At 37.2% G+C, this 24,766-nt stretch overlaps 1 protein-coding gene across 1 annotated transcript in view; it reads right to left on the bottom strand.

Annotated features, from left to right (window-relative positions):
* The window catches only part of Rbcn-3A (Rabconnectin-3A), a 2,573,828-nt gene that overhangs the window by 2,301,149 nt on the left and 247,913 nt on the right, over window positions 1-24,766 (bottom strand). The gene's annotated exons all lie outside the window — the stretch shown is intronic.

Below are 24,766 nucleotides of genomic sequence, written 5' to 3' on the forward strand. Positions count from 1 at the left end.
TAGATTTGTATAAACGGTATGCATACATGTAGATTTGTATTAATAGTATGCATATATGTAGATTTGTATAAATGGTATGCATACATGTAGATTTGTATGCAAAGTCAGCAGATTGCTATTGATGTAAAATGTTTGTATGTGAATATTTGGTTAATTCATATTATTGGTTGTATGTAAATATTTTGGTGGCAAACTAACATTGACGATCGGCAGTGTATTGACCGCAGTGAGTGACTAAGAAAAATTTGTAATGTGTGAACTGACAAGGGTTTCATATTCGGCATTCCATTGATGTTGGCTTACCGCTGTGTTAGGTCAATGTAATTTATGTCGCATAATATTGTAATATGATTGTGCTATTACAAAAATGTATTGGCATAGAAGTTCATGATGCGTAATGCCGCAAATGTATTGTATAGGTGGGCATGACGCATAATGCTACAGCTGTGTATGTGGATTAATATACACATAAAAACCTACCATCTGCAAAAACAATATCGATTCATAATTAGAAGAGATCTTGACAACAAATATGCACAAGGAAATTACCGGTAACATTATTAAAGGTTACAGTGACCTTGTGAGGAAACCCCGAGACAAGTTTAATATATAACAGTTCAAAATAAGTAAAATTGGTATCAGACCAGATTCTTATCAGATACACAACTGATAGGTAACAGATTTAAAACGGAACAGCCCCAATTATGCGCCATATGTTATAGAATAACTCCGTTCTCATTGCAAATATAGAAGATATCTAGAACCTAGCTTAATTGCTGCGTTCTTCCTTCTTCCTGTAGCTCGAACTTCCTACATCTGTGGTCACTGACGAAGCCTAACTTATAAGTATGGGATGCCAGAAGCATGATCTAGGATGCTTAGTGAGGTTATATTAATCGTTACCGAGATGGTGGCACAAGTACCTTAATGGTGCCTTGTTACCGGAACGTACCCGATCTATCTATGTCCAGCAATGGACCATCATCATCGATAACACTCCCAAAAACCTTCAGGGGAGTGCCTTTGTCGTTGAAACAACAACAACCACAAAAACATTTCCTGCTTGATGGATCACATACAACTCATGTCTCTTTTTGATTTCTCCGCTGATCAGATACACAACTGATAGGTAACAGATTTAGCAGATTTTTATCAAATACACAGCTGATAGCTAACAGATTTTGTTTGATCGCTCGTTTAAAATCTTGTTAAATAATCATATGACTGCATTAGCAAATCGTGCTAAGACCATGAAAGTATTAAGAAAAACTAAAAATAATATTTTGATAATTTTGGAAATTTACAGCCACCGATTGAACTGATTAATTATCTGAAGTCACCAATACATTACAATTATGAGCAGAAAGAAAAATACAATACAGTAATGTGATCAATTATGTTTAAAATTTTTATTTAATAAAAATAAATTATATAAAATATAAATTGTTTATTATTTTTTTCTTAAATGTATTACAGTAAAGTACTACTATAAGGTTTCAAATGACCATAAGCATAAGTATCAATATGATTTTCTCGTACAATTCGCTTATCAACCATATTGCTTAGAGCTACTTTATAAATATTTTGTGTTTAACCGTATGTAATTTAGATCTAAATGTATACATTGATGCATTATACAATTTATTTTCCAACAGACATTTTCTAAAATCACTTAAACTCAATGTAGAAGTTACACACTTTTTTATTCCCTTAATTTTTTTAGTTTCATTTATATCGTTATCAATTTTAAATGAATACATTTTTGCTCTTAAACCTATAAACTCTTTTATTAACTTCCCATTACATTCATCCTTTGGATATGAGGATGTATCGAAAAATTGTGTAATATCATCACGAATATCATTATAAAAGTCATCAGTTTGAATATCATATATGAATGAATCAGTATCCATATAATTCAAAGCAATATTATTTTTATATTTCTCTTTGATATAATCATAATGAAAACTATACATTTTAAATTTAGAAAGTTCTAATACGGTAAAACCAATTTATTGTACAGAGTTGACACTTGTTTCAATTTAATCGCTATTAAATTATTAGAAAATTTGATTAGACTATGGAAATTTGGTTTTGCTATTAAGGCCCTAGCACCTAATTTTTTCCTACCTCTTCCCCCAATACTATTACTTTCCCAATCTTGTACTAATTTAACATCTACTGTTTTATCTACATTTTCCATAGTTTTCCCATACACAGCATTATTCAATAATTTAAAGAAATTTCCCTCAAACTTATTTGCTGCTAATGTTCTATGATAATTATTTAAATCAATATATTTTTTACCCAATCTGATTGATTAAATTGTAGAATTCTATAAATTTTCTTTAATATAAGTCCATGTTTAATACATTGTTGTAAATTTCTGTAATGAATAATATATTTTATTTTGTTTCTCAAATCATCAATCAACTTTGAGTTTTTCATTGAGCCAACTTTTTTATTTTCAAAACAAAATGGTAAATCATTATGAATATTGTGAGTGGTTATGGGATAATCTAAATCTACTTCTAATATGTATCCCACTAAAGAATCTTCCGGTATGCTAAAAATGTCAAACTCCTCTACGTTTTCAATCCATTCAAAATTATAATGAGGGAGAAATTGTGACATAGAATAACCATATAAATTATTAACATCTAAATCAATTATATAATTTGAAGCCTTAGTCTCATCGTAATCACTTAAATGTTTATTGTTGAATGAACGCCGTTTGCAACATTGAACAATTCATCAGTAAAAAATTCTAATTCTATTCTAGTTATTTTTTGAGCATTGCGTCCCAAGATAATCCTGGACACGTATAATATTGACAAGGGTTTAGTCGATAAATTCCTTTACATAATTTTCTAAAATTTTCAAAAATGTCACTGAGGAGCCGCACATCTACTTTTAGATATAATAATAAATAATCTAATAAATTGGAACAATTAAATATTGTCCAAACATTTTGTGCATGCTGATAATCATCGATACCCCACGATTCATTTGATAATTTATTAAAGAAAAGTGAACGATCAGGTAATTGTGTTTCGTTGAGACGTTCTTCTGAATCTAAGTAGTCATATGGAAAAATTCCTTTACGTTTCATTAAATCAAAGTGATGATCGTTGGGGAAATAAGCCTTTGTTATTTCTAAATCATTATTACTTAAATTCTTAGCTAAACTGTCTAAGCTAGAAGGCATGAATCGAAATGAATCTAAAAACCTAAGTTCAATGGTATCTTTATTATTAACGTATATTCTCTTTGATATTGAAATATACAACTCTTTGTTTAAGGGAATAATATTTATATCCCCTCTAGAGATGACAACTCTTTAATTAATAAATTACAATCATATTTAGATAAATTATGAAAAAATATTGGAATAAAATTTGATATCTGATATTCTAAATTACATTTATTATGTGCTGGACCTCTATATTCACCAGTTAAGTGGCAATGGTCTGCTACCCTATCATTTAATAAAAGTTCCATTCCCAAAATATGGCAAACTATATCCTCGTTTTGACGCCTAACTTGGTTGGCAGTTAATGAATGCATTCTAACTATTTTACTCAAATATAGGTGGTAAATATCTAAAACATCATCGCAAATACTTTTAAAAAAATGTTTTGGAGCATCAACATCGCTATATATTTTAAAACGATTCAGTTGGTTATTATATGAGCACTTAATAAAATAACAATAGGCATAAGGAATATGTTCTTGTCCACATTGAGTCCTACTAGAATTTTGAATATCTATTGGTTTTAGAATACATTCGAAATCTGCATATATAATAAATGGTACATCTAATTGTTTTTTGAAGTTTTCAAAATTTAGCATTTTTTTCTCAGGTGTAGGCATGCGTGTTACAATTTTTCTACAATGCTTTTTATGAGTTAGTAATTTTTCTTCCATATCAAAATGTATTAGACATGTATTGCAAAAATAAAATTTATTCTTATGTTTTGTAACTTGATCCCTCATTAATCTACTTAAATTTTTTATCCAAACATAATGGCTTTCATTGAAATCATCACTGTATAAAAAAATAAGATTAATGTGATGCGATTTTTCTTCTTTTGTTAAATAATAGGGTCCTACTACCAAATTGTCTTCTATACCAAACACATTTACACTAATATCTGGTTTATTTGATTCAAATATTTCAATATCTTTTATTTGTAATGGGAAATTTAAATTTTCAAAATTGAGTACTTTATCATTAATTAAAGTTATAATGGAATCTTGGATATTTCTAATGTGATATGAAGAACACCTTTTTCTATTTTTTGAGGGTTGGTGAAGAGATGAAATTATGACCCACTTAAAGCAATATATCATTGTTAACAATGTTAATACAGGTTTTTGTTATCTGCTATTACTTTTGGTAGTGGTATATATAATGAGCCTCTAATTGGTTGATATTTATGTTTACTTCTAGATGGATAATTTCACTTAGACTCCAACGTCTATCTCGCTCTTGAAATGTTTTCATTTTTTCAATCAATTTACTAAACTTTTCCTTAATTATTTCACCAACATTATTGCTCTCCATAAATGCTTCAGTCATTAGTGTTTGGCGTGACATTATAGTGAATTCTTCAATAGTTTCTTTTATTTGAATATATTTACAAAATAACTCAAAGATAAATTTGATGCTTTCATGCTTTTCTATAGATTTCTATAAAAGTGCAGATAATTCGTTAAAATGTTTTTCAAAAAAATGTTCAACAATTAAATCATTGGGCTGATCGTTTTCCAAAACGTATGTCTCAATACGATTATTAAACATAGCGTTAATACATTTAACATTACTATTTACATTATACATACAATTCTTTTTATGTATATTTGTTCTCAAGTGTGCTGTCCATACATTTTGTTTCACTTGAATTTTACACTGCTCACAAAAAATGGTGGGTTTTTTTATAACTTGATGTTTCATTGCAATATGTCTAACTAAACTCATCTTCCGAGTATATATCTTTTCACAAGAACTACACGGATGCATTTTTATTTTTTTATTAATTTGCTTTTTCGAGCTTTTTTCCTTTGAAATTGCTTTTATATCCTTAAGAGCTTGACTCATAATGTGGAATATGCCTAGAATATTACTGTTTATTAAAAGTGATCCTGGTTAAACACGGCTGAAAATCATTATAAAATGTATATCCGTGAAATATAGATGAGTGCTGAGCGGCTTTAAACAATTTACTACATTTTTTTTACCGAAAATATGTTCAATTTATATACATTGAGCAAAGTAGCCCTTATCTTTCTGAATGTATGTATATGGATGGATGTGACTGTGTCGGTATGTATTCTGCAGTTTGTTGATATATATATATATTATATAATATATATAATTTATATGCCGTCATATTTACGGCTAAGCTCTGCTAAAGGTAAAAAGCTCTAAGCTTTTTCTTATACATCAACCGGAAGATCAGCCAGAACACAAACCGGAAGAACGGATAATGAGTTGATAGGGTGAGTCATGTTCCGAGTTTTTTTATAAAATGCAAAAAGTTCCCAAGCTTAAGAACGTATGCGCCTAAAAGTAGGCAAAGAAATTGTTTGGGCTATATATATGTGTGTCAGTGTGTATATACTTTTCCTTGCACCATTTGAGCTAGAACCCCCTTTTTCATACTACTTACTTCTTAGAAGTAGAACAGGTAAATGCAATAGGATGCAGGCAGGCATGCTTAACCAACGAACCGATATCATTTCGTTACGATATTTAACGTTAATAAACGAAACAAAGTCATTTCGTTTCGTTTATTAACGTTAAGAACGTCAAATTAACGAAATGATTTTGTTTCGTTTTCTGCCATATCAAAACGAAATCAAATCGTTTATGTTGATTATCAATTTCAAACTATGCTGGCAAAGCTGATTGATGGCGGAGTCATTAAAGGTGAAAGCATTAGCCAAGCTGATTGCAACTTCTCTCATGAATTTTGACAGTGCGAACATTTCTCAGAGTATTTTTGACATTACCACCAACGAATTACACAAACAAATTACACGGAGTTTGTGTGTGTATGTCCGCTCGCTGTTACCACCTTACGGCTTCACCATGGCTATAGCATTGCCAGCACAATTCAAACACAAAGTATCACGTTTTTGTTAACGTTTTTAACTTTAACGAAAGCTTTTCGTTTCGGTTAAAAACGAGATACAATTTGTCTTGATAATTTCTTTATCGATAATATTTCGAAGTGTTTCAACGGAAACGGTGGAAATTTTTTGATAAACGATTAACTTAACGTTAATGTGCATCCCTGGATGCAGGTGTCGGTTTAGTCACACTGAAAAAACAGACTCAAAGTTTCTGCTCTGCATTATATTTACGCTAAGTATTTTTGATGTGTAAAGACCTTTGCTGACTTAACCTCCTGCGTACAAAACCTAAAGTTTTTGGAATTTCTTTACAAAATTTTACTTCTGCACTTCTTGAAGATTACTTATTATGGAAATAATAATAAAAAAAATTAATATAACGGTGAAAATGGGTTTTCGCTATGTCCTATATAAAGGACATGGGAATTGAATCAATACACCACTTTTTAATTCTTTAACTTTAGTTTTATTGTAGTTTTTTAAATAAACAAAAAAATAATGAGTTTTCTTTACTAAAACATAACAAAAACTTTACATTAATTCAATAGTTGTAATATAATAATGAGAAAAGTATAAAAATATATCATTTTTCACTTAACAATTTTCATGAAACTTTGAAAAGCAATTTCGATCCGGAGTGAAGCAGAGATAAATTTCACATTTTTTGCAAAATACTGTTGTTTTTTTCACATCCAGTTTTTCTGCAGCGGCTTTGTTTTGGACCATATTCTGGCAGATGCGCAGCCCCTTTAGTACGAGTTGCTTTAGTAGGCACTGGCTCCATTAAGACTTTGCGCTTCTTATGCTGCGGTTCAAGTTCATCGTAACTCATTTCAGCTTCAGTGTCGTCTTCTTCCTCATTTTCAGAGATGAGTTTTGTGCCCAAATTCATTTTGTATTCTCGCATCTGTATAATGTTTCTTTTTGGTACTCCCTTCTCCACTTCATTTTGCCTATAATGCAGCCAAGCATTTACCACGCATAAATCAAACAAATGAGAGATTACACGGATGGTCCACTTCCTTGTACGGTTACGCGATGGGCAAACCGAAAGCATTCTATCAGCGAGATCCACACCTCCCATATTTTCGTTATAATTTTTGATAACATCAGACCTTTTTACTGTTACATATTGCTTATCCTTCTTAGACCATCTCTTACATTCGTCATGGTACTGCCCGTAATAACATGTTGACATCATCAAGACTGGTTTATTATCAAGCCACATCGTTATGGCGAGTTTTTGATCTTGCCTTATTTTTACCTCACTACTTCCTCTTTCTTTCTTCTTGAACAACTTTTCTTCAGTCAGTACACAATCTTTCGGAACTCTATTTTTCATAATAGTGCCTGTGCAATGGAATCCAAGCTTCAGTAATTCGTCACACAGCTTTGCAGTGGTAAAGAAACGGTCGAAAAACAGTGAGTGTCCTGGCACCAGTGTTTTTGTAAGATCAATAATAGCTGCTTCTCCCAAATTAAATCCGTTGCTTACCAAATGTGGAAATGTAGTATCCCCCTGATAAATAGCCATGTCGCAAACAATGCCTTTTGGTGTTGCTAAGACGAAAATTTTAAGCCCCACAGGGTTTGGTTTGTTGGGACAGTATTGTCGAATGGGACATTACCCTGTGAAAGGTATAATCATTTCATCAATACTCATTTCTTGTGGACGATTCTGTTCATGACATCCAGCCAAAATGCGATCAAATAATGGCTGAACTTTCCAGATTTTCTGCAATTTTTGCTCCGGTGTTACTTCAGAGTCGTAAACGCATTTCAATCTCAGACGTATGAAAAAAAATCTGTTGCGTGACATTGCCGTTGCTATTATAGGAACTTTCCACTTGTTGGACCAATACATTGAAATTTGAGGATATTGTAAAGCGGACATGACCATGGTAATACCAATATAGACCTTCAGTTCACTTACAGTAAGCCCCATAGATTTTCCAGTTTCTAAAATATGTGTTCTATTAGTGCAGTTTACCATATCAGCAAGAATGTTGTCATCTATATATTGGTCATAGAACTGGTACCATTCCCATTCTTCAGTATTTTGCTCAAGGTAAGCAGGTTGCATTAAGCTGTTAGTTCCTGATTCCAGTGTGTTTTCAACCCAAGTGCGCTGAATGCCAGCATCATTTTGTTCGATACTTATCCGCCGGCTAGATAATGAACTCCGTCTTCGGCCATATGGTCTTTGCAATGTACGTTTTCTTTTACGTATTAAAACAGACGATGACGGTAAATCATGCAATTCTCTCGGAGAAGCCAGTGGAGTGTGCACAGTCTCCTCATTTTCATCCGAACTATCGGTATCAGTTTCAATGCGGTTTCTGGTTTCCTGTCCCAATTCTCCAGGCACAAAATCAGGGTCATTATCTTCGTCGTCACTAGAAAAATCAAAATCCGAGTTTTCCAACGCTGCAATTATCTCATCCTCAGTTATAACTGCAAAGGAATAGAAAAAAAGTTTGATGTACTTCATAGAGTACATGAGCACTCATATTCATTAACTTAAATTAAATACTGTTGTACTTTGCAAAGGACATCGAAATTCATTTCAGTATTATAAGTACACTATTTGGTATTTCAATGAAATAATAGTTTAAACAAGTAATTCACAATTCTGTTAAATAAATTATCACTGATTTGCACTGATTTTCGAAATAATCCACTAGATAAATACAAATTAACTTACCTCTGCGCTGACGCTTATTATCACGTTCTTTTATGCACTCCATATTTATAATAACTGTAAATAATATTTGACGTTTGGATTTTTTTCCATAAACTAAGATGCCAATGCGTGTCATAATAATAATATTTTAGTGATGCCAGTTTTAAAAAACGTTCTAGATTTTTTTAAATTTAATGTACTATGTGTAGGACAAAAGTACGCAGGAGGTTAAGTTGTTTATGAGCATGATTATGACACTGTAAGATACATACATATGTCGATTATCGAAATCGGATTCGGTTTAAATTTTTAATTTCGAGTCCGATTTCGACGTTGATTTTGATTTTGTATTTGATTTTGATTTTAGTTTTATTTTCGATTCCGACTTCGAAACCATAACCAAAATGGTATCAGAAACCGAAGACGGAGCCAAAAGCGAAGTGCACTGAAAGTAAAATCCGAACCGAAAATAAAACCGTAACTAAAACCGAAGGTGAGGCCAAAACCGGAAAAAAATCGGAATCGAAATTTAAACTAAAAGCTGTAACCGAAATGGAACTGAAGCCGATGCAAAACATTGACCGAACGAATGAAATCCCGACGAAATCCTTATCTGACGAGTCCATATTCGAACCGCAACATTAGCTTTTTCGATGTAGATACCCCTGTATGTTTACACATCAAACTTCAAGAGTATTTGGATGTACGACGCTACCACAAAAGAACGCATGTCTATCGTCCAAATAAAATTGTGTTTTAACAAAGTCGTTATCTGCCGTACAATTCAAAAACCAAATAAGTTTCTTCTATAGTATTTTATCGTAATTTCAGCAAATATACTTATTGAAATTTCGATAGACATATCTTCCTGAATAAGGGTCAGATATTGGATCTGAAAGTAGATATATGTAGAGTAGATCAAGGACAATTAGGAAATGCATAAAATTCAAAAACCAGGTAAGTCGAGTTACTTGGTTTTGAATTGTACGGCAGTTGTGCACATAAATCGATTTTTGTAGAAAACTTACATCCCCTGCTTCTGACCGCCTCATATTTTTATATTTTTTATTAGAATTGTATTCATGCAAGCACACGTATACTTGTTTTATGTTTATGCAAGCACAGAGAAAAACTATTGTAAAATTAAAATCGCGTATACTATAACTTAAACTTAGGCATAATTAACCTACTAAGCTTTTTCATCATCTTAATAAATAATAAATAAATTAGGTAATAAATTGCCTAAGCTTTGTTTCCATTGTCGAGCATAAATTGTGTAAGTACTTTGGTAGGATGTACAAGTTTCTTGGGCCCCATACAAAATTCTTTAACTAAGTCAACTTTGTTCGATTTACAATTGTTTTTTCTCTGTGTGTACATACTAAAGTGCGTTAGATCCAGCATTTAATACAGAGTATAGCACCCTTGGTGCTTTAACCAGTATTTGTTCGTATTGCAATGCTAAACATTTCAAATGTGAAAAGGTAACTTCATATTATTGCAAAATTCTGGAAAACTCGACAAACCAAAAATTTTTGATAGGGACGAAATCATTTTCTTACGTGCTGTCATGGTGGGAAAGTTAATCTTACTGATTTTTTGGAAATTGTTTTCCAAAATAATTTGAACTCATTCCGGTTCCACTACTTACAAAATGTACGACAAATAAATAGGCCATTCGCTTTTACATCTTTTGAAGCTAAAATCGAGGAGCCACCTGGGCGTGGCCCTTATTGTTTTCGTATACATTGATCAATTCACCATCGAGTGGATCCTCTTCATGAAAATAATGATTTAAATTCATCATACGCACAGCTTTATATACTTGACACTGATCAAGCCACTGACATTCGACTACAAAAGAATACAAATTGCGAGAGTTCCTTGAAGAAATGCCTTCATGAGATGATATCAACCGTGAATCCCTTAACCCGTCAGTACAAATTTATGGCGCAAGTTGAACGCGAGGAAGAACATAGGGCACGACAGGAAAATCGAGTACAAGAGCATGATTTTCTTTAGTAGATAGTCATGCGAATCGGCGTTACAATTTGCCAAACTGCTCAGAAATCGCAGCCGTTTTCACAACTGAGGATGGTGAGTCACCGGCAAGCCGTGATATACGAGTATTTTCGCACAGCTCAGGAACACAGTATTGTACTACGATCTCAAATTTCCCAAGGCAGTCGGTTCTATGTACCGGAGCGAGCCGGGATTTTTCCCGACCAAGGACTGTCATTTCAGTGTAACCACATTTAATTTGTTGCGTCCCTACCACAAATTGTCATCCTCCCAGCAGCTGCTTGCAGCGGGACTGCTCCATATTCTCTTGCTCCGTATTCTCCAATCCGGGTCCGTCTCCTGACCCCGGTCCTGAGAAATGGTTTTGCGGCATCTGCCGGAAAAGAATCTTTATAGGACGGTCATACTCTTGTCAGTGTGTCTCGTGAAAGGGATGGTTGCATCGGACAGGTTGTTCTGGGCTAGATCCCAAAACCAGACTTCCACGTAACTTCTATAAATCTTTTGTGGCTCCTTGCTATTCACACCCAAGGGCGTCCCGTAGTCTTTGCCTTAGTGCGCCCCACTACCTTCCAGCCCCGCGGCTCAGCAAGCCACAACAAGTACCCGCTGCTGCTCGCGCCCCACGGCGCCACCAACTCATGCGGCTGCTACACCTACAATCTCCGTAGTAGATTCGGAAGCAATGCCGAGCAGCAGCCCCTGCCCCCGTCTTCTCTCCTCCTCTTTTCCGGCAGCAATCGTGTAGGTCCGGGAAACAGAGTATTATTCCTTACCTCATTTTGCACCGTTTGCCAGCACAGAATATATATGTTTGCCACATCCGCCCAATGCATCTCCTGCCTTGGACGGTGCCACTTTCCTATATGTTCTGGTCTCCGCGACGGCAACCCCCCGACGGGTTTCATTTCGCCATGTTGCCAGGCCGCATATCCAAATACACCGGGTACCCCAATGCTTACCCAAGGACGTCCAGTCCCAGGGCCACAATAGCAGTTGCGTCCCAGCATTTCACAACCCATGCGTAGTTACCCGTCACTCCCAGAGTGACGGCGTCTCCCCCGTTGCACTTCAGAATTATGCAGTTAAACTGTAATGGATTAACCTGGAAGATCACGGAGATAGTCGATTTCATGAAGCGGCACAACATCCGCATTGCTGCGATTCAAGAGACTAAACTCACAGCAAGATCTGCTCTGCAGACCTGTTCTGGGTATAATGGCCGCAGGGACAGTGTCTTACAACGTCAAGGATTATCTGTCCGGTCAGGCGATGCAAACCTTGAAATCATCAACATCTACATCCCTCCTGCCACCTGTTGCCCCAGTGGATACCTCCCTAATATCAGCGCCTTACTCACTGGCAATAATCGCATTATCTTGGGCGATTTCAATGCCAATCACGATCTATGGCATTCAAACTTGCAAGCAGACAGTAGGGGTGACATGTCGGTGGATCAAATAGAAGAAACGACGTTCTGCACAATAAACGGAGACGCCCCCACACGAATGGTAGGAAGCTGTCACAGTTCGCCGGCTATATCAATCGTAAGCGCAGGACTCGTAAACTGCGTCAACTGGCAGCCGATGGTAACATTGGCATCCGGCCACCTTCCTATACTTATTTCGCTCGAGCGTACCGCCGACTTCATCGTCACAGAAAAACGCTCTTTCATAAACTTCAAAAAAGGAAAGTGGGACGAATTCAAATCCTTTAGAGACAACCGCTTTGCTGCCCTCCCTATCCTGACTGATGCTCGCCAATGGGAACGTGCTTTCCGCAAGGTCATTGAATCAGTCTCGGCTCGCTGCATTCTCGCCGGTAGAATTCCCGAAATTCGGCCACATTTTCCGGCGGAGGCCGCAAACTTAGCGAGAGAACGTGACTTTATAAGACAGCTCGATCCCGGGGACCCCCAAATAAGGGATATAAACCAACGCATCAGAATGCTTGTGGATGAACACAAGCGGGCGAAATGGGAGGAGCACCTAAGCGGTTGTAACCTCTCTGCCGGTGTAGGTAAACTTTGGTCCACAGTAAAGTCCCTATCGAATCCGTCTAAGCACAATGACAAAATTTCCATCGCCTTTGGCAATAAAGTGCTGTCGGATGCGAAAAAATGCGCGAGCGCTCTCTGCCGACAATATATAATGCATTCTACGGTCGACAAAGGTAGGCGGAGGGCCAACAGACGCGCACATAGACATAAATTCAGCGCGTCTCCAATTACCATCACCGCCAAAGAGGTTGAGGACACCATCGGTCATGCTAAACCATCCAAAGCCGTGGCCCCAGACGGCATAGCCATGCCGATGCTTAAAAGCCTAGGGAAAGAGGGTTTCAAATATTTAGCACATGTCTTCAACCTGTCTCTTTCCACCTTTATCATTCCCGAAAAATGGAAAATGGCCGAGGTGGTTCTTCTACTAAAGCCTGGCAAACCAGCTAACATAGGAGAGGTATGTCGCCCGATATCTCTCCGATCGCCAGTAGCCAAGACGCTTGAAGCCATTTTGCTCCCCTACTTCAAAGCAAATTTGCAGCTAGCCTGTCATCAGCATGGCTTTAGAAAACTCCATAGCACCACAACCGCGCTAAATGGCATTAGCACCCAGATAAATTGCGGTTTAAATCAAAACGGCCACCATAGAACAGTACTCGTTGCGCTAGACCTATCAAAAGCTTTTAATACGGTCAACCATGGCACGTTAATGCAAGACCTGGAAGGGTCTACCCTTCCCCCATGTCTTAAAAGATGGACCCAAATTATCTGGGTGGTCGGCAGGCATCGGTGCCATTTAGTAACGAATCATCTAAACCAAGAAGAATTAAACAAGGGGTGCAGCAGGGTGGTGTCCTATCCCCACTTTTGTTTAACTTCTACATATCAAAGCGAGAATACTCCCCATCAAGGAGAGAAATGAGATGCTAACCAAACAGTTCCTGTTGAATACCCAGAAACCTGGGCATCCCAACGGATATCTGATTGATGAGCCAACACCGCCCAGGGGCTTAAGGAGTCATCTCCGTAAGCATTATGAGGAAATACGGCACCTGAAAACTCAGCCGTATGAAGCCAAAAAACACAAGCGAACTCCACAAACAGGCGTCGGACTTTTATGCCAGGAATTGTCCGGTGAATCCAGTACTCAAAGAACAGTATCCAAAACTTGCGGAAGAGGAACGCATACTCCCCAGGGAAACCCGAGTCACTCTCGCTCAACTTCGATCTGGATACTGTAACAGGTTAAACTCTTACCTATCCAGAATAAACCCCGACATGCAATGTGTCCCCACATGACACCAACCATCTCTTTAATTGTAATGTGGAACCAACGCCACTAACACCCCTCTGGACTCCCGTTGGAGGACATTGATGACAATTTGTGATTGGTCGCACCTATTGGATGGGGCGAAGCACTGCTACAACAACAACAACAACATCTCAACTTTACATAGATTATGCGATCTCTTAGTATATCCCCTTTTATTTCCCTATGGGAGCCCGGATACGACGAAGCACTTCTACATGAGCAAGAACACCGAACAAGTCACAGATTCAGGGTCACACAGTTGCAATTTGTTGCATATCGAATGGGAATTCAAGAAAGTTTCAGCTTACTTCATGCTTCAGGTAAACTTTGGCAACAATATTTAGTTGATCTGTATGTTAGAATAGAGGGTGCAAGGTTGGCGTTTTTGAGTACTCATCAACATCAACTTCGAGTTTTAATATATGCTGGTTTACACGACTATGTAATGCGTCAAGCAGAAGTAGAAAATGCACGCCCTTGTCGTATTGTTGTTCTGCCTTCCAGCTTTCCAGGCTCACCTCGCAATATGAATATCCATTACCAAGATGCTATGGCTATTGTTAGAAAACATGGAAAGCCGTCACTTTTCATAACTTTTACCTCCAATCCAAAATGGCCTGAGAGAAAATATTGAACAATATCAAGTACCCCAAATGCGTCCTCAGTTAATAGCGCGAGTTTTTAAGCAAAAACTAAAAGATCTTTTAAATGATATTTCAAAAAAGCATGTGATAGGAAGGGTGACATATTTCCTATACGTAATAGAATTTCACCGCACGCACATAATTTTATTGCTCTTCATTATGCAGATGCCATAATTGATGCTTCTATTATAAACTTGGCTGTTTATGCTGAAATTCCAAATAAAGAAACTGAGCCAGAACTACACGAAATTGTTTCAAAATGTATGGTACATGGCCCATGTGGCCCACTTAATCCTTCATCGCCTTGCATGTCTGAATCTGGAGAATACATAAAAAAAATATCCAAAAATATTTCAAGAAGTTACTTTGCAGGATGTTAATGGATACCCCCAGTATCGTCGCCGCGATGACGGGAGCAAAGTTTTGGTTCGAGTCAATCAAAACCAAATTGAATTAGATAATCGATGGATAGTGCCATATAATAAATATTTAACATATGTATTTAATTAGCGAGCTTTACTCATATTGCTTTATACAATGGTTTTTGTAATTGATATTAGAGAAAAATTGTAAGTTTACAAACGGCGATGGTTACTAGGACATGTTTCTGAATTTCACTTCTTCATCAGCTAGCTTTTCGGGAGCTGAGCGTTGAACTCGAATCTCCAACATTCATATCAGTGCAAGCCTTTTAGCTGCTAAGCCATATGAATGTCCCGTTGTTCGCTATACAATTTGTCTCTAAGAGTTGCCTTTTTTTTTGTTTTATCGCCATGTAGGCACATACACTCTGTATGTAGTTTATTCCTAATGGTGTGGATATAATTTTTAGGCGCGCTTTTGAAAGCTTTGTAACATTTGTTCGGATTTTTACAGTATTTGTTTTTAATATTTCCGCTGTTACTATTATATCAATATGATCATATGTATTTAATTAGCGAGCTTTGCTCATATTGCTTTATACAATGGTTTTTGTAATTGTATAATTGTACAATTTTTCTCTAATATCAATTATAAATATTTAACAAAAAAATACGCTACTCACATCAATGTTGAAATTTGTTCTTCAATCAGAAGTGTCAAATACCTACATCTTTCTATATATATAAAAAGAAGTGTACATTTTGATTGTCACTCCATAACTCGAGAACGGCTCGATAGATTGCCAAGAAATGTTTAGGAAAGATACAGGAAGGAGAGATGACGGTTAGTTGATTTTGAAATCCCAAATCGGTTTAGCCATATATATATAAAAATCAAATTCTGTGTGTGTGTGTGTGTTCGCTATGGAAACGTATTTCCCACACATCAATCATCACCAAATTTTGGTTATGCGTTCCTTCGATCAACGGGGTTTTAAGCTAAAAATAATTTCGATATATAAAAGGGGCGTGGCACCTCCCATACAAATGGAATCTCTGGTACTGCATACCTTTGAAGGTATACATGCCAGAACATTGAAATTCAATGAGGAGTTATATGAGGTCAATTCTTAAAACCATCAAGAAAATGCGGAATTTGGAGAAAAGGGGCATGGCACCTCCCATACAAATGGAATCTTTAGTAATGCATAACTTTGAAGATATACATGCCAGAACATTGAAATTCAGTAAGGAGTTATATGAGGTCAATCCCTAACACCACCAAGAAGAGGCGGAATTGGGAAAAAGGGGGCGTGGAACCTCCCATTCAAATGGAATCTTTGGTACTGCATAACTTTTGAAGGTATACATGCCAGAACATTGAAATTCAGTAAGGAGTTATATGAGGTCAATCCCTAACACCACCAAGAAAATGCGGAATTGGGAAAAAGGGGGCGTGGAACCTCCCATTAAAATGGAATCTTTGGTACTGCATAACTTTGAAGGTATACATGCCAGAACATTGAAATTCAGTAAGGAGTTATTTGAGGTCAATCCTTAACACCACCAAGAAAATATGGAATTGAGAAAAAGGGGGCGTGGCACCTCCCATACAAATGGAATATATTATACTGCATATATCTGGATGTCGTAATGGTAGGATAATTAAAATTGGTAAGGAGCTATGTGACGTTAAGTGCTAAAACCTCCAGTAAAATGTGGAATGGGGAAAAACTATGGCTGCCGTACAAACTTAAGTTATTTTAACACCTAAAGTTTGACTGCATTGTTGAGTTTAGCTGTTATGCCTTTTGGACGTTTGCCGCTGTTAAAAAAATTGTTTAGCTTCAGTCTATCTACCTCTTCTATAAAAATCAAATTCTGTGTGTGTGTTCCCTATGAAAACGTGTTTGCTATACTTCGATCATCACCAAATTTTGGCTCTAGGTTCCTTCGATCAAGACGAAAGTTTTTTATATTTCAGAATTAAGAATTTTAAATTTAAATTAAAAATTTTTGTTTTTTGGCTATGCGAAAGAACTATCTTAGCTCCCAAAAATGATCATGTTAACAAAATCAATGATCGCTTTCAAAATAAATTTCCTGGTGAAGTGACGAAATATAAATCGATCGACACAGTTACAGATGAATATAAAATTGTGAATTATCCAAATGAATTTCTATACTCCTTAGAACCAAAAGGAATGCCTGCGCATATATCAACTTTGAAAATTGGCTCACCAGTCATGCTTCTTCGGAATGTAATCAAAGCAACAATCATCAGCGGTAAAAGCAATACAATAATATAAAATAAGATACAATAAGATACAAGAATAAAATGTTTTAACAGAAAATTTCATGCGTAAAAAATTCAATTCAATTTACAGAACAATATAAAATTATCAACAAACAAAACAGAAAAAATAACGCAACATCCATTCGATCTCGGGCGTTACAATGTGCGCCTGGTGAAGTTAGTAAATATATATATAAAGGATATGATAGTGCAAGTATTCAGATTATTGAACAACCCGTTAACAACTGCATTAATTTTGACGAGATTACCACTTTTGTAGATGCAAGGTATGTAAGTGCACCAGAAGCGTGTTGGAGACTTTTTGAATTTCCAATGCAGGAAAAATCGCACACAGTAAAACCTCTTGCGGTTCACCTTCCAAATTTACAAAATATTTACTTTCGTGAAGACAATGCTATAATAGCACAGGCAATTACGGAGTTTCGGGACACTACCCTTACTGCGTACTTTAAGCTAAATACAATTGATACGTTTGCTAATACATTGACTTACCAAAAAATACCTGAACATTATACTTGGCAAGAAAGTTCACGTTCGTGGCAGAGGAGACAAAAAATAATCAATGCAATAGGTAGAATTTATACGGTCAGTCCAAAGGATCGCGAACGATTCGCATTACGTTTGCTCTTAGTTTTTGTTAAGGGTCCTAAATCATACAACGATTTATTGACAGTTGGTGATGACCTCTTGTCTTCTTTTTGGGAAGCGGCGGTGAAACGAAAGATATTAGTGGATAATTCCCAATGGATTACTCTTTTGACAGAAGTTTCTTACTTCAAAATGCCTTCACAATTAAGACGGATTTTTGCCAAGATTTGTGTGTTTGAAGAACCAACTTCGCCCTTCGAACTTTGGATGATGTTTAGAAAATATTTTGTTGAAGATTTTGTAAGAGATCATAATATAGAGGAAAGTGAAATATTGGCGTTGCGAGAAATCAATCAAATTTTACTTTCCCACAATACATCTTTGAAAAATTTTGGTTTGCCGGAAGTTTCTTTTGCAGACGAACATACAAATTTAGAGATTGACACTGAAGCCGATTTAATATGCGCGCAGACATTAAAAGATCAGCTCAATCCAGAACAAAAAAACCTTTTTGACCAAGTATGTATAATGTTAAATGACGAGGGCACAACTGTTAAATCTATTTTTATTGATGGACCTGGTGGCTCTGGAAAAATATTTCTTCTTACACACTATATTCGCAGTATTGGAGAAACAGTGATTACCGTCGCTTGGATAGGTATAGCTTCAATTCTGTTGCCAGGTGGTCGAACTGATAACAGCGTTTTTACCATTAACTGAATAGTCGGTTTCCTTGGTTAAACCAAACACTAAAGCTGGGCATGCATTAAATGCAGCAAAAGTTATTATTTGGGATGAAGCTAGCATGTAACCAGGAGCAGCTCTGTTGTGCTTAAATCGTCTTTTGAGCGATATTCACCAAACTGAAACGCCCTTTGGTGGGAAAATTATTATTCTGGGTGGAGACTTTAGGCAAGTTTTGCCTGTGGTACCGATAAGTACACTAACTGCCATAGTTGGTAATTGTTTAAAGCGTTGCTCTTTATGGAAATTTTTTAAGTCATTTAAGCTTACAATCAATATGCGCAGTCAAGATCCCGACTATTGTAATTTTCTTTTGCGCATAGGACACGGCCAAGGGCAAGACGTTGGATCAGGAGTAAAAATTCCTGATCAAATTGTTCTAAAAAATGGAAGTCTTATTGGCTGGGGTTTTCAACCAAATAATGTAATAATAGAAATCAGTAATTTAGAAGACCGAGCCATACTATGTCCAAAAAATGATCAATGTGCATTGGTAAACTCGAGTATAGTCGATACGCTACCTGGTCAAGAGCAAACTTACCTCAGCGCTGATACAATTTTTTTACAAAATTCACAAGATCAGATAAGATTCCCTGTGGAGTTTTTACACTCTCTGAATTTTAGCGGAACTCCGCCGCACAAGCTGCGATTGAAAATTGGAACCATCGTAATGTTAATACGCAATTTAAACCTAGCAGAAGGATTGGTGAATGGCACCGACTTATTATCAAACAAATGCATCCAAATTGTTTGGACGCGGAAGTCTTATGCGGAGAGGCGCAGAAAAGACGATTTCTATTGCCACGTATAAATCTACAGTCGAGCGAAACTACACTTCCTTTTACGTTGAAGCGCAGCCAGTTCCCCATTATAATAGCCTTCGCTATAACAATAAAAAAGGCCCAGGAGCAAACATTATCGAGGGTGGGGCTTCATTTAAAGGAGGATTGCTTTGCCCACGGCCAGTTATATGTGGCTTTAAGCCGGGTCAGATCCTGGAAAACATACTGGTTCAAAAGAGCAGTAATAAAAACTATACATTGAATGTAGCTGGTGGCTGATATTTTACTATTCTATTCTCTGAATTTTCTGATTTTTCCTTACCAACTTCGTATCCTGCAATACCTATCATGATACCATTTAATATGGTTTTCCACCATGCCATTTTGAAAAATAAACTATTTGTTTCTCTGTTAAATAAATGTACGGTCAAAAACTGATTTCTAATCATTAATTTTTATTTGTTTATTTATGCCTATTTGGAAATACTTTTTCCATCATAAGCATAGTTTCTTTTTCTATCGTGGCCGGTCTTTTAACATCTTCCAAGGTAGGCTCTCTGTCCATACCTATGGTTTTCCAGTGTTTTTTCAACCCTACTAATTCTTTATCTAAATTTCTTTCTTCTATTTTTAAAATTGTATCGTCCCAATTAATAAGGTTTTTAAATTAAGTTTTTGGCATTCCAATTTACTTTTAATTTCCTTTTTTTCTCTAGTTGTGTATATTTCTAAGTTTTTAAAATTCTTTCTTTTTTTTATAAAATTGTATTTAGCTTGCCTGAGCATTTTAATTTGTTGTCTTAATTTTATTTTTTCATCATTTTTAGTTTCTAAATTTAGTAACCGATAAGTTTTTGCTATTTCCCTTTTCTTTTTAAACCATTTGCATCCCCGTTTTTGTTTTTTCCTTTTTAGCGGGGCATGAATTTTGACTTCTTCCTCGCTGTTTACCTTGTTCCGGCGCCGATATTCAAACGGACCAAAGTGGTAACCGTGGTTATTATTTGCATTTGTTGTTTGGTTCGTGTACACTTGTTCGTTTCCTCGACACAACCTTTTTTTGTTCAAATCGGGCACTTGGCTTTGTTTGTTTAACGAATTGTGAACCATACTTGAGCCTGTATTTATCACTCCGCTTCAAAATATAAATGGCATATATGTAGGTCGGCTAGGCTATCATACGCTGATGTTGTTGTGGTAGCAGCAACACCTTGATTGGATCCAACTTGTTCGTTCCAAGCTGCTTCCTTCTTCGTTGTCTTTAAACCGGGGACTTTAATTTACTTTTTTAAAGAAATGCGAACCATACTTGTATTTTATCAAATGCAGCAGCTTATTTAGTATACATATGTAGGTATGTTAACGTAAATGAAGGAGGCTTCACTATCTATATCTATAATAGCTTTCAGAACATGTTATTTTCACGTGGATACTCTAATTGCCGCAATAGCTCCATATCGTGCATAGCATTCTCGTCGCATGGTATTTTTCCCATTAGTTTTGCGCAATCGAGCTCATCTTTGCGAAGACCATTCAAAGATTTTACTAGGCTTAATGCTACGTAGGCCTGGCCTTTTGCGAAAAGTGCAGAACCTAGATTCACCGCTGCGTTATCCACCGTACACCCTTGTATTTTGTGAACTGTGCAAGTGCAACACAGTAAAATAATCGATCGTAAGATTCCCTACTTTCCGTACGATTTTTCTAAATATTTTGGTCCATGCGCCCCCTTGCGAAACTTTTTGTAACTAGTTTTATCCTGTCATCGGCCTCTGAATTAAGCTTGCAATATCACCGAGAAGTTACTTAAAAACCGATTTAAAAATTCCAAATTCTTATATAATTATTTCGAACCGTGCGCCACCTAACGGAATTTTTTTTACTTTTTGTTGCATTATTCATATTAATTTTCTTAATTTCACACACCCTAATAAAATTGAAATGCAATATCAAGGCACCGTGGCAAATTCTAGCAAAATATATTTAAATGCATATTTTTGACAAATATGAAATTAATAATTGCAATTTCTCAAAGATTACTATAAGAAAGATTTCTCACCATAGCAAAAAGATATCTCACCATGGTAATTTGCTACCGTTGAACACTAGAGGCATATGTTCAATTTGAAAACGACATCTAACCATTTAACTACTACCAACAGATGGTGCTTAGGGAAGTATGTTGACATTTAATTAAACTAACTGACAGTTGTCATTCGTGAAATTTACAAGTTTTTGGAATGTAATAAAATTGTGAGACTTTCATAGTGTATAAATAAAAAAATATTTGAAATTAATAATTCGGCGCATGAAGACTTACTTACTTAATTGGCGCTTAACCGTCTAAGTGGTTATGGCCGTCCAACAAGGCGCGCCAGTCGCTCCTTCGCTCCGCCAACCGGCGCCAATTGGTCACACCAAGGGAGTTTAAATCGTTTTCCACCTGGTCCTTCCAACGGAGTGGGGGCCGCTCTCTACATTTGCTTCCATAGGCGGGTTCCGATAGAAACACTTTCTTGGCCGGAGCATCATCTTATCATAACATGGCCTAGCCAGCGCAGCCGCTGCGTTTTAATTCGCTGGACTATGTTGATGTCTGCGTATAGCACATACAGCTCATCATTAAATCTTCTTCGGTACTCGCCATCGCCAACGCGTAGAGGTCCATAAATCGTTCGGAGAACTTTTGTCTCGAACACTCCCAAAGCCGCTTCATCTGCTGTTGTCATGGTCCACGCTTCTGCCCCACTTGTAGAGTATGATTTTCGTTCGCCCAGAGAGGACTTTACTTTTCAATTGCTTACCTAGTCCAAAGTAGCATTTATTGGCAAGATTGATTCTTCGCTGGATTTCAGTGCTGATGTTGTTGCTAGTGTTGATGCTGGTTCCCAAATAAACGAAGTCTTTTACTATTTCGAAATTATGGCTGCCAACAGTAGCGTGGTTGCCAAGGCGCGTATGCGCTGACTCTTTGCTCGATGACAGCAGGTACTTCGTTTTGTCCTCATTCACCATCAAACCCATCTTTACCGCTTCTTTTTCCAGTCTGGAGTAAGCAGAACTCACAGCGCGGGTGTTTAGGCCGATGATATCAATGTCATAGTATATTGTTCCAGTGCGGTTAAGTTCTGCAGCTAGTATAATTTTCTCCAGCATCAAATTAAAGAAATCGGTATCCCGGACGGATCCCGAAAACCATACAGAAATGATCCGGCAAGGGACCCAAAATGACCCCGAAAACGTCCTGTAATGATCCCGGAAACCATCAAGAATTTATCTCTCAAAGGTACGCAAATGATCCTGAAAATACCCCTACAGGATGCCGGACGGATCCCGAAACCCATCCAGAAATGATGCCGGAAGGGTCCCCAAATGAGCCCGAAATAGTCCCGAAAAGGTTCTGCAATGGCCCCGACGGGATCCCGGACGGATCTCGAAAACCACCTAAAAATGATGCCAGAAATGATCCCGAAGTAGTACCGAAATGACCCCGGCGGGATCCCGAAAACCATTCAGAAATGATGCCGGAAGGAACCCAAATTGACCCCGAAAAAGTATTGTAATGATCCCGGAAACCATTAAGAATTTATCTCTCAAAGGTACGCAAATGATCCCGAAAATACCCCTGCGGGATGCCGGACGGATCCCGAAACCCATCAAGAAATGATGCCGGAAAGGTCCCCAAATTATCCCCTAATAGTCCAGATATTACCCTGATGGGATCGCAGACGGATCCCGAAAACTATCCAGAAATGATGCCGGAAAGGTCCCCAAATTATCCCCTAATAGTCCCGAAATGACGCTGACGGGATCCCCGACGGATACCGAAAACTATCCAGAAATGATCCAGAAAAGGTCCTGAAATGACCCCGACGGGATCCCGGACGAATCCCGTAAACCATCTAGAATTGATGCCGGAAGGTACCCCAAATGATCCAGAAAAAGTCCCGAAATGACCCCAACGGGATCCCGTATGGATCCCGAAAACCATCCACAAATGATGCCCGGAAGGACCTCAAATGATCCCAAAAAAGTCCCGAAATTACCCAACGGGATCCCGCACGGATACCGAAAACCATCCGGAGATGATACCGAAAGGGTCCCCAACTGATCCCGTATTAGTCGAGAAAAAGTCCCGAAATAACCCCGACGGGATCCCGGACGGATTTCGAAAACCATCCAGAAATGATGCCGGAAGATACTCCAAATGATCCCACAATAGCCCAGAAATGGTCCCAACGGGATCCCGGACGGATCCCGAAAACCATCCAGAAATGATGCCGGAAGGGACCCAAAATGAGCCCGAAAAAGTATTGTAATGATCCCGGAAACCATCAAGAATTTATCTCTCAAAGGTACGCAAATGATCCCGAAAATACCCCTACGGGATGCCGGACGGATCCCGAAACCCATCCAGAAATGATGCAGGAAGGGTCCCCAAATGATCGCGAAATAGTCCCGAAAATGTCCCAAAATAACCCTGACGGGATCCCGAAAACTATACAGAAATGATCCCGGAACATTCCCAAAATGATCCCGAAAAAGTCCCGAAATGACCCCGGCGGGATATAGGTAGCTCCTTTTCGTGCTGTCGAAGGCGGCTTTAAAGTCGACGAAGAGGTGATGTGTGTCGATTCTCTTTTCACGGGTTTTTTCCAAGATTTGGCGTATTGTGAAAATCTGGTCGATGGTAGATTTACCAGGTCTGTAGCCGCACTGATAAGGTCCAATCAGCCGGTTCACGGTGGGCTTAAATCTTTCGCACAATACACTTGAAAGGACCTTATATGCGATATTAAGAAGGCTGATTCCACGATAGTTGGTGTATTTTGCAGTATCCCCCTTCTTGTAGACTGGGCAAAGAACACTTAGATTCCAATGCATGAAGATATTTGACCTAAATAACTTAGTTCTCGATTTCACTAATTGTCATAACAATCCCTTATACTATAGGGAGGAATTACCCATTTAAAATTTTTCATTCTAGTTCATTTTGCGGTTAGTGTTTGATATGTTTTTGAAATCTATTTTTAGGAAATCAAATACTGGTAAGTAAAAATATATAATATGTGAACATATAAAAAAAAGTAGAGTTTGATTAATGATGACAAAGTACAAAGTATGTTATGCGGAATACTCGATGATTGCCGAGCAAAGCTCGGTCGCCCAGGT

This window comes from Eurosta solidaginis, chromosome 4 (assembly GCF_040869045.1).
Source record: "Eurosta solidaginis isolate ZX-2024a chromosome 4, ASM4086904v1, whole genome shotgun sequence".
NCBI lineage: Eukaryota > Metazoa > Arthropoda > Insecta > Diptera > Tephritidae > Eurosta > Eurosta solidaginis.